Genomic DNA, 12,500 nt, shown 5'->3' with positions numbered 1-12,500 from the left:
TTGTTGGTTTTCAAGCTGCCTCTTCCCCCCCCACACACACACAGTTTAACAGTAGTAGGAGGTCAAGAGAAAGAGGGTGAGAGAGAGAGAAGAGTAAGTTGGTGAGAGAGAGAGAAAAGAGAAAGAGGGTGTTGGTTTTATATTTTTATTATCGTCTAATATTTTGAAAGCTGAATTTCTAATAAAATGTGCATCTATAGGAGATAATGCCTGGGAATGTGTTCCCCCCCACAGTTTAACAGTGGTGTGACGTCAAGAGAAAGAGGGTGAGAGAGAGGGAAGAGTAAGTGGGTGAGAGAGAGAAAGAGAGAGAAAAAAAAGAAAGACGGTGTTGGTTTTGTGAAAAAAGTTGTTATTTACAATTGTTCGCATTCTTGGCCTTTTGGTCAAGATCAAAGTGTAGTATCTGTTCTTCAGATGCTGCACTTCTATTTCTTGTTCTCTTTCGGTGGAGGAGAAATCCTCCACGACTGAGACAATTTTTATTTTTGTACCTTTTCTCCACGTTAAAAAACGACCCTGGTGTCTAACTCTGTCCCGTGGGGAGGCATAGTAAATAGGTACAATTGTTCGCCATTAGTGGATGTTGACGTCACGTCACGTGACATGACTAAGCGTTTTTTTTTTTTAGTATGAATAACATTTTTTGTTATAATTATAAAGTCTACACTTAATTTTATAGAAAATGATGTATATATAATAGAAAAAAAAAATTACTGGTTTTGTTGGATTCAAGTGGATCCCCCCCCCCCTCCAGTTTAAGAGATAGCAGGTCACGTGGTAATATACAAAATGGCTAGCGTAAATATAAAGATCGGTTTTTTTATCGACGAATATTTTGAAAGCTGAATTTTTTTTTATTCCTGTACATTTTTTCCTGATATTTTTCGTTAAAACTCTTGTATAAATACTATTTTTAACCAGTTAAATACGTTGGAGACATTGTCATGGAGTTTAATAATCTCTAGAACAAAGCAGAAGAGAAATTACAAAAGTATCGGTAAAACAAAGTGTTTGTTTACATTTGTTCGCCATTACTGGATGTTGACGTCACGTCACGTGACATGACTAAGCGTTTTTGGATTATGTAATATTAACATTAAAATGACAGGTTTTTTGGGGGGCCCCCCTAGGAGAGAAATGATCAGTTCACCCCCTTTTAATGGTCCGTTTGGTGTGGAATTTCGATATTTGTCATGCGGGTGATCAAGGTTCAATATGATACATAATTTGTCAACTTTGGTTGTGTCTGTCAAAAGTTTGAGCTGACGTCACGTCACGTGACACGTATTGAATAACGATAAAATGACAGGTTTTTTGGGGGGCCCCCCTAGGAGAAAAACGATCAGTTGACTCCTTTCTACTGGTCCGTTTGACGTGAAATTTCGATATTTGTCATCCGGGTGATCAAGGTGCAATATGATACCAAATTTGTCAACTCTGGTTCCGTCTTTCAAAAGTTTTAGCGTTACAAACAAACATACATACATACATACATACACACCGATTTTTGCCTTTTATATATATAGACTAGCAGGGCTACCCGGCGTTGCTCGGGACCGTATAAACAATGAAAAAACAAAAGCAGATATTGAACATATGTTTGATTCTTAGGGGAGAGGAATCTTTCATCTCTATGTATTATTTGTTTTATCTACCCTAGGACTGATATTGTTCATGTTTTATCCCTAGCATAGGTAATTTACAGCATGTATATGAAATTGTTTTACCTTAGGGAGAAGAGAACAGGTAATATACAACATAATGTGTCTATATTACATCCCTGGCAACGCCTAGAAACCAGCTAGAACATGTATTTCAGTCAATCTTTATTATATCCTGGGCTATGCCGGGAAACCAGCTAATCTCTTTTTAGTGACTTGACCACCAAAATACCTCCCTAAGTGTGTCCTTTCTTTTGAACTTATTAGATATAGGTATCTAGAAATGTGTGTGAAATTTTGTTGAATGCATTGTTCACTATGATTTTCTTATTGTTCTACACAATATCAACTGTAGCGAAATAACACAGTAAACTTAGTGTAGTGTTAGAATAAAGAGCAAAGGAAAAAATTAGAATCATATTTTGTAATTGCAAATCTAAATTTGCTAGCATGTACCAGTATTTGCCAGGTTGTGGAAATTTGGAACTTATAACATATGTAGTGGCCTTTTCCTAGATACCTATTGCTAAAAATTATACTTTCATTTTGTTAGAAAAATCTCTCTTCAGATGCCCTGCATCATTCAAAATAAAAACAAATATTTTTATAATTGTTTCAGTATATTGCTACACAATGTGAAAGTTTTTAACGTTTGTAAAAAAAATCATGAATGTGCTTATATTGCAAAAAAGAAAATATCAGTGCACAGTATTGAAAGTGTTTGAGATTCAAAAGTCTGTAACATTTCTACTAACTTCATAAGATGTCATGTGAGAAACTGAATTGAATATCAAGACATTATCTGAAGCGTTTTTATTTTGGTGTAACATATGTGTTTACAGTGAACCTTAACTTTTAATAAACAGATTGGTATGCAATGACATAGGCTAAGAATCTTTAAAATATATATAAATTGGAAAAATGTGTGAACAAATGAAAAAAAAATGATCCGCTCCACTTGATGACATCAAGCACAGTAATATTTTAGTGAAGAAAATATGAAATTGATGTTCAGTGATTAGTTTGGATGAATGAGAAAATGTAATTGTTTGATGCATAAAAATAACTCAGTTGCTGTATTTGATATTAAGCAGCAAAATATAGTGATTTGAATATTTGGGAAAACATCAAACCAGATTATGTAAAAAGAAAAAAAAAAGATGAAATTAGAAAATATATATTTTATGTTTATGAGTTCTGCCAATCAAAATTTTGTGGCAGAAATTGGGTGATTACCATGCAATTTTATTTTGGTAAAATTCTTAAATTATTAGAATGTTTATTATAATTTCTAATTAGTGACTTGTTATAATCAAAATCCGCCCTAAAGAGTGTCCTTTCTTTTATTAGGTATCAGAGTAGGTATCAAGATTTCTACTTCTATACAAATGTGATATTTCAGATCTGTACATAAAAAATTTGTTGAATATATAGGTTGAGAATTGTTCTGTGTCGCTCTCTCTCACACACACACGCATTCTCACTTTTATAGATATAATAGATAGATTACTCTAGATATATTTCCATATGTCTGAATACCCTATATACAAATTTTCAAATCTGTAGATAAAAAAATTTGTTGAGTATATAGGTTGAAAATTGTTCTCTCTCTCTCACACACACATTCTCAATTTTAGAGATATAATAGATAGATTATGCTAGATATATTTCCATATGTCTGAATACCCTATATACAAATTTTCTAATCTGTAGATCAAATATTTGTTGAATATATAGGTTGAAAATTGTTCTTACTCTCTCTCTCTCTCTCTCTGGCTACCTCACACACACATTCTAACTTTTATAGATATAATAGATAGATTATGCTAGATATATTTCCATATGTGTGAATACCCTATATACAAATTTTCTAATCGGTAGATAAAAAATTTGTTGAATATATAGGGTGAGAATTGTACTTACTCTCTCTCTCACGCACACATTCTCACTTTTATGGATATAATAGATTATGCTAGATATATTTCGATATTTCTGAATACCCTATATATAAAAATTTGTTGAATGTATAGGTTGAGAACTGTTCTCTCTCTCTCTCTCTCTCTCTCGCTCACACACACACACATTCTCACTTTTATAGATATAATAGAAAGATTATCCTAGATATATTTCTATTTGTATGAATACTCTATATACACATTTTAAAATCTGTAGATAAAGAATTTGTTGAGTATATGGGTTGAGAATTGTTCTCTCTCTCTCTCTCTCTCTCACACACACACACACATTCTCACTTTTATAGATATAATAGATTATGCTAGATATATTTCCATATGTCTGAATACCCTATATACAAATTTTCAAATCTGTAGATAAAAATTTTTTTGAGTATATAGGTTGAGAATTGTTCTCTCTCCCTCTATCACACACATTCTCACTTTTATAGATATAATAGACAGATTATGCCAGATATATTAAAATATGTCTGAATGCCCAATATACAAATTTTGAAATCTGTAGATAAAAAATTTGTTGTATACATAGGTTGACAATTGTCCTCTCTCTCACACACACACACATTCTCACTTTTATACATATAATAGATAGATTATGCTAGATATATTTCTATATGTCTGAACACCCTATATACAAATGTTCAAATCTGTGGATAAAAAATTTGTTGAATGTATAGGTTGAGAATTTTTATCTCTCTCTTTTTCTCTCTCTCTCTCTCTCGCTATCTCACACACACGCATTCTCACTTTTATAGATAAAATAGATAGATTATGCTAGATATATTTCCATATGTCTGAATACCCTATATACAAAGTTTCAAATCTGTAGATAAAAAATTTGTTGAATATATAGGTTTAGAATTGTTCTCTCTCTCTCTCACACACACATTCTAACTTTTGTAGTTATAATAGATAGATTATGCTAGATATATTTCCATATGTCTGAATACCCTATATACAAATTTTCTAAACTGTAGGTAAAAAATTTGTTGAGTATGTAGGTTAAGAATTGTTCTCTCTCTCTCACACACACACACACACACAAGTTCTCACTTTTATAGATATAATAGATAGATTATGCTAGATATATTTCTATATGTCTGCCTACCCTATATACAAATTTCCAAATCTGTGCCCAAAAATGTGTGGAATATATAGGTTGAGAATTGTTCTCTCTCTCTCTCTCTCACACATATTCTCACTTTTATAGGTTATATAGGTTGAGAATTTTTTGCTCTTTCCATCACTCACATTCACACTTTTATAGATATAATACATAGATTATGCCAGATATATTTACATATGTCTGAATACCCAATATACACATTTTCAAATCTGTAGATAAAAAATTAGTTGAATATATAGGTTGAGAATTGTTCTCTCTCTCTCTCTTTCTCTCTCTCTCACACACACATTCTCACTTTTATAGATATAATAGATAGATTATGCTAGATATATTTCCATACGTCTGAATACCCTATATCCAAATTTTCTAATATGTAGATAAAAAATTTGTTGAATATACAGGGTGAGAATTTTCCTTCCTCTCTTTCTCTCTCTCTCTTTCTCACACACACACAAGCTGAAAATTGTTCTCTCTCTCTCTCTGACTCTCTCTCTCTCTCTCACACACACACACACATGGTCATTTTATAGATATAATAGATAGGTTATGCTAGATATATTTCTATATGTCTGAATACCCTATATACAAATTTTTAAATCTGTAGATAAAAAATTTGTTGAGTATATAGGTTGAGAATTGTTCTTTCTCTCTCTCTCACACACACATTCTCACTTTTATAGATATAATAGATTATGCTAGATATATTTCCAAATGTCTGAATACCCTATATACAAATTTTCAAATCTGTAAAGATAGAATTTGTTGAATATATAGGTTGAGAATTGTTCTCTCTCTCTCTCTTTCACACACATTCTCACTTTTATAGATATAATAGATAGATTATGCTAGATATATTTCCTTATGTCTGAATACCCTATATACAAATTATCAAATCTGTAGATACAAAATTTGTTGAGTATATAGGTTGAGAATTGTTCTCTCTCTCTCTCTCTCTCTCACTCACTCACTCACTCACTCACTCACACACACACACACACATTCTACCTTTTATAGATATAATAGATTATGCTAGATATATTTCCATATGTCTGAATACCCTGTATACAAATTTTCAGATCTGTACATAAAAATTAGTTGAATATATAGGTTGAGAATTGTTCTCTCTCTCTCTCTTCTCTCTCTCTCTTTCACACACATTCTCACTTTTCTAGATATAATAGATAGATTATGCTAGATATATTTCCATATGTCTGAATACCCTATATACAAATTTTCTAATCGGTAGATAAAAAATTTGTTGAATATATAGGGTGAGAATTGTACTTACTCTCTCTCTCTCTCTCTCTCTCACGCACACATTCTCACTTTTATGGATATAATAGATAGATTATGCTGGATATATTTCCATATGTCTGAATACCCTATATACAAATGGTCAAATCTGTAGATAACAAATTTATTGAATAGATAGGTTGAGAATTGTTCTCTCTCTCTCTCGCAACCTTACACACACAACCACACGCAAACATTCTGACTTTTATAGATATAATAGATCGATTATGCTAGATATATTTCCATATGTCTGAATACCCAATATACAAATTTTCAAATCTGTAGGTAAAAAATTTGTTGAATATATAGGTTGAGAATTGTTCTCTCTCTCTCACACACTCACATTCTCACTTTTATAGATATAATGTATAGATTATGCTAGATATATTTCTATATGTCTGAATACCCTATATACAAAGTTTAAAATCCGTAGATAAAAATACGTTGAGTATATAGGTTGAGAATTGTTCTCTCTCTCTCTTACGCACACACACACACACACACACACACACACACACACACACACATTTTCACTTTTATAGATATAATAGATAGATTATGCTAGATATATTTCCATATGTCTGAATACCCTATATACAAATTTTCAAATCTGTAGATAAAAAATGTATTGAATATATAGGTTGAGAATTGTTGTCTCTCTCTCTCTCTCTCTCTCTCTCTCTCTCTGGCTACCTCACACACACACACATTTTCACTTTTATAGATATAATAGATAGATTATGCTAGATATATTTCCATATGTCTGAATACCCTATATACAAACTTTCAAATCTGTAGATAAAAAATTTGTTGAGTATATAGGTTGAGAATTGTTCTCTCTCTCTCACACGAAACTGTGCGCTCGGCTTCTTCCCCCCCTTCCCACCCCAAATGCTTGGGAAACTGTGCACTGTTTTTGTTGGTTTTCAAGCTGAATCGGTAGATAAAAAATTTGTTGAATATATAGGGTGAGAATTGTACTTACTCTCTCTCTCTCTCTCTCTCTCTCTCTCACGCACACATTCTCACTTTTATGGATATAATAGATAGATTATGCTGGATATATTTCCATATGTCTGAATACCCTATATACAAATGGTCAAATCTGTAGATAACAAATTTATTGAATAGATAGGTTGAGAATTGTTCTCTCTCTCTCTCTCGCAACCTTACACACACAACCACACGCAAACATTCTGACTTTTATAGATATAATAGATCGATTATGCTAGATATATTTCCATATGTCTGAATACCCAATATACAAATTTTCAAATCTGTAGGTAAAAAATTTGTTGAATATATAGGTTGAGAATTGTTCTCTCTCTCTCACACACTCACATTCTCACTTTTATAGATATAATGTATAGATTATGCTAGATATATTTCTATATGTCTGAATACCCTATATACAAAGTTTAAAATCCGTAGATAAAAATACGTTGAGTATATAGGTTGAGAATTGTTCTCTCTCTCTCTTACGCACACACACACACACACACACACACACACACACATTTTCACTTTTATAGATATAATAGATAGATTATGCTAGATATATTTCCATATGTCTGAATACCCTATATACAAATTTTCAAATCTGTAGATAAAAAATGTATTGAATATATAGGTTGAGAATTGTTGTCTCTCTCTCTCTCTCTCTCTCTCTCTCTCTCTCTCTCTCTCTGGCTACCTCACACACACACACATTTTCACTTTTATAGATATAATAGATAGATTATGCTAGATATATTTCCATATGGCTGAATACCCTATATACAAACTTTCAAATCTGTAGATAAAAAATTTGTTGAGTATATAGGTTGAGAATTGTTCTCTCTCTCTCACACGAAACTGTGCGCTCGGCTTCTTCCCCCCCTTCCCACCCCAAATGCTTGGGAAACTGTGCACTGTTTTTGTTGGTTTTCAAGCTGCCTCTTCCCCCCCCCCACACACACACACAGTTTAACAGTAGTAGGAGGTCAAGAGAAAGAGGGTGAGAGGGAGAGAAGAGTAAGTTGGTGAGAGAGAGAGAAAAGAGAAAGAGGGTGTTGGTTTTATATTTTTATTATCGTCTAATATTTTGAAAGCTGAATTTCTAATAAAATGTGCATCTATAGGAGATAATGCCTGGGAATGTGTTCCTCCCCCCCACAGTTTAACAGTGGTGTGACGTCAAGAGAAAGAGGGTGAGAGAGAGGGAAGAGTAAGTGGGTGAGAGAGAGAAAGAGAGAGAGAAAAAAAAAGAAAGACGGTGTTGGTTTTGTGAAAAAAGTTGTTATTTACAATTGTTCGCATTCTTGGCCTTTTGGTCAAGATCAAAGTGTAGTATCTGTTCTTCAGATGCTGCACTTCTATTTCTTGTTCTCTTTCGGTGGAGGAGAAATCCTCCACGACTGAGACAATTTTTATTTTTGTACCTTTTCTCCACGTTAAAAAACGACCCTGGTGTCTAACTCTGTCCCGTGGGGAGGCATAGTAAATAGGTACAATTGTTCGCCATTAGTGGATGTTGACGTCACGTCACGTGACATGACTAAGCGTTTTTTTTTTTAGTATGAATAACATTTTTTGTTTTAATTATAAAGTCTACACTTAATTTTATAGAAAATGATGTATATATAATAGAAAAAAAAATTACTGGTTTTGTTGGATTCAAGTGGATCCCCCCCTCCAGTTTAAGAGATAGCAGGTCACGTGGTAATATACAAAATGGCTAGCGTAAATATAAAGATCGGTTTTTTTATCGACGAATATTTTGAAAGCTGAATTTTTTTTTATTCCTGTACATTTTTTCCTGATATTTTTCGTTAAAACTCTTGTATAAATACTATTTTTAACCAGTTAAATACGTTGGAGACATTGTCATGGAGTTTAATAATCTCTAGAACAAAGCAGAAGAGAAATTACAAAAGTATCGGTAAAACAAAGTGTTTGTTTACATTTGTTCGCCATTACTGGATGTTGACGTCACGTCACGTGACATGACTAAGCGTTTTTGGATTATGTAATATTAACATTAAAATGACAGGTTTTTTTGGGGGCCCCCCTAGGAGAGAAATGATCAGTTCACCCCCTTTTAATGGTCCGTTTGGTGTGGAATTTCGATATTTGTCATGCGGGTGATCAAGGTTCAATATGATACATAATTTGTCAACTTTGGTTGTGTCTGTCAAAAGTTTGAGCTGACGTCACGTCACGTGACACGTATTGAATAACGTTAAAATGACAGGTTTTTTGGGGGGCCCCCCTAGGAGAAAAACGATCAGTTGACCCCTTTCTACTGGTCCGTTTGACGTGAAATTTCGATATTTGTCATCCGGGTGATGAAGGTGCAATATGATACCAAATTTGTCAACTCTGGTTCCGTCTTTCAAAAGTTTTAGCGTTACAAACAAACATACATACATACATACATACACACCGATTTTTGCCTTTTATATATATAGAAGATAAGAAACGTGTATTAATAAAATTACAAAACATATGCGTGTTTCACAACCGGACAACGCCGAACGGTCCGCTAGTAGAAATATATGGTCGGCGCAAAATCTTTTGCTGATTCATAATTTTAACTTGAAAACAAATAAAACATGCATGGTCCCCCGTGAATGCACAGTGAACGATGTATAAAAAATGACTAAGTTCAGCATTTGCCGCGCACCCATTTAGCCCCCAAAGTCTCCAGGGGACGTCAAATCATGGAGAAAATAAATAAACGGTGCAGTTTTAGGCCTTAACATATGTCAATTTGAGTTCTGCACGATGCAAAAAAAAAAAAAAAGAAATGACTAAGTCCATCATTTGCACACCCCACCATTTAGCCCCCAAAGCCCCCAAAGCCCCCAATACCTTAACATGCTTAAATTTCAGTTCAGCACCATGCAAAACTGCTAAATAGACATAAACAGAAAATTTTGGAAAAATATTCTAAAATAGCCTAAAAAATGGATGGTTTTTATTAGCCCTGGGGCGCACCCAAGTGTTATTACGAAGTATTTTGTTTTTACATAGGCATTGCTACTTATCAAGGTCCAGAGGCCACTCGAGGATAAGTGTTAAACAGTATACAGTAGTCAATTGGACAATATAGTAATCGTTAGTAATAGAAATTTGGTAAATTTGTTAACTTATGTGGAACAGCTTATCAAAAACTTGTTTACGTTGGACTTGAAGACAAGCATATTGTAGTCAGCCGGAAAGCAGGAAAACGGAAGACAGTTCCACAGCTGTACAGTTCTAAGAAGCTTTGTTCATGAACTCTACGTTTAGGTTTAGACACAGATAAATCGTGGGGGAAATTATTGATAGTGTTTTCAGCTAAACGAGTGTTTCTTGTGAAAGTTTAGCGAGGGGGACCATAGATTGAAGCTCAGTCGAGCACTTGCCATGAAAATTATGATCAAGCAAAGACAAACTCGCAAAATCTCTTCTGTGAGAAAGAGAAACAAAATTATATAGAAATCAATTAGTTACAACTTTTCAGAAAGTTTTATAAAAATCCAAGGCATTTTTTTTTTATAAGCACAAAAGTGTAAATTTTAGCCATTTTGACCCGAAAGGCACCCGTAAATGGGGGGGTGGGTGCAACCGGAGTTTTCCCGGGAAATCTGTTCTGTTACTTTTTAGCTCATATCATGTTTAATGTTTGTGCAAAATTTTTTAAAAAATTCCAATTTTATTGAGAAAAAATGCGAACAGACGAACGGACGCACGGACAAGGGTGAATTTAAAGGTCCACTCTCCTTTTGTCGGGGGACCAATAAATATGTGTTTTTGAGAATTTTTATTCATATCAATAACTACATTTGCTGCTTATAATTTGAATTGATCTGGAAACTTGCTTATAAATGCCTCGCTTGTAAAATCCTTTAAGTTTTTGGTGTGAAATATGAGTTGAATGATTGTTCAATCTTCTCTCGTGATGTTAATCGAAATCAAGCTAAATAGTTTTTTAATCCTCTTGAAATAAGTGATAATCCGAGTGGACTAGGTCAGGAGAATATGTAGAATAGAGCACGGTTTTCTAGGGGATCTTTCGTCGGTAGAGTTGTGGGAGGACGGGCATTATTTATAGTGAAAGAGGACTTCGTTGCTGTGGATGAAAGGAGATCGTGCTTGGGGCGATATGGATTCGGATATTGCAGAAAAATCTGAATGCCGCTTGAATAATCGAAATTAAAAGAGGTATAAATTAATATGTTAAAGTAATAACACTATGTGAAAAATAAATTGCAGTGCTTTAGAATTCAACGTCTACAAACAGACAAATTCTTTTGAACAAAATCAATACATTCGACCTTTTTTTACATGGGGTCACCACTTGTCAAGGCCCGAAGGCCACTCAGGGATAAGGGTTATTGCGTGTACAGTAATCAATGAGATAGTATTGTAGTAATCATTAGTATTGGGGTTTTTGATAGAGGGTCTTACTTAAGTGGGCGGTTTGTAAGGAGTTTGTTTATGTAGACGACATCGCCATTCTTGGTGATGACGTTGTCCACATCCAAGAAGCAGCAAACTCGATGCAGCCTACTGCTTCAATATGTGGCTTAGGATGTGTGCTTTTCTAGTTGCACTGATACTACAAAACACTGTTTTGTGGATGACGACACACGCTCATAACACAAACACACATATGCATATACATATATATATATACACACACATATATATATATATACAGTATAACTCTTATAATTTGAACATCCGCTTCGTTCAAATTAGAGGATGCTGTTGAAGTTTCGTGATAAAAAATGTGTTGCAGTTAACTTTAATTTTCTAAGAATTAAGAAATAGTAAATGAAATTCATTGCTATATGATACTTCAAGTATATATTAAGTTGAGTTTACGATATATTGCAAGTAAGAATTGTAAAATATTATTACCAGGAACAAAAACATTGAAAATAAATTACTCTACTCTTACTTGTTAGGTATTTATTACCTAAGTTATCATCTACAGAAATCATACATTTATGTAAAATACAGTTTTTTATTTATTCATTGAGTGAGTATCATTGCAGTTTCTATTTTCATCGATTGAGCTGTCGGGCGCTGCCATTGTATTCCGTAAGCGATCACGAAAATATGCAATTTCTTCGTTCTGTAGCTTCTTTATGATTATATCTCTTCGGAGTGACATTGCTTGCAAAAGATAGTTGTCACTAAAGTAAGAAGTCCAAATGAGAGGAAGTCCAAATGAGAGGAAGTTCAAATTAAACGAGTTTTACTGTATATACATATATATACACACATACACACACGCACACACACATATATATACATATATAAAAACGCATATATATATATATATATATATAATTGTAAATAAATGTAGCGTTTTTTTGTCCAACACATTCATTTCATCCAAAATATTTACATTAAAGCGTTTTAAAACCTAGATTCATAGAAAGTAAATATATGCAAAGAGTCAATATTTGA

The 12,500-nt window shown here is 33.3% G+C and overlaps 1 protein-coding gene and 2 pseudogenes across 2 annotated transcripts in view; 2 read left to right on the top strand and 1 right to left on the bottom strand.

The window, feature by feature from the left end:
- The window catches only part of LOC145293743 (follistatin-related protein 5-like), a 622,029-nt gene that overhangs the window by 242,476 nt on the left and 367,053 nt on the right, over positions 1-12,500 (bottom strand). The window lies entirely within an intron of this gene.
- LOC145294377 (U2 spliceosomal RNA) lies at positions 366-499 on the top strand (annotated as a pseudogene).
- Positions 8,348-8,481, top strand: LOC145294376 (U2 spliceosomal RNA; annotated as a pseudogene).

This window comes from Euprymna scolopes, chromosome 15, assembly GCF_053919585.1.
Source record: "Euprymna scolopes isolate OS-2025 chromosome 15, ASM5391958v1, whole genome shotgun sequence".
Classification (NCBI taxonomy): domain Eukaryota; kingdom Metazoa; phylum Mollusca; class Cephalopoda; order Sepiida; family Sepiolidae; genus Euprymna; species Euprymna scolopes.
Note: the sequence above shows the minus strand (reverse complement) of the source record. Positions and strands in the feature narration are given on the sequence as shown.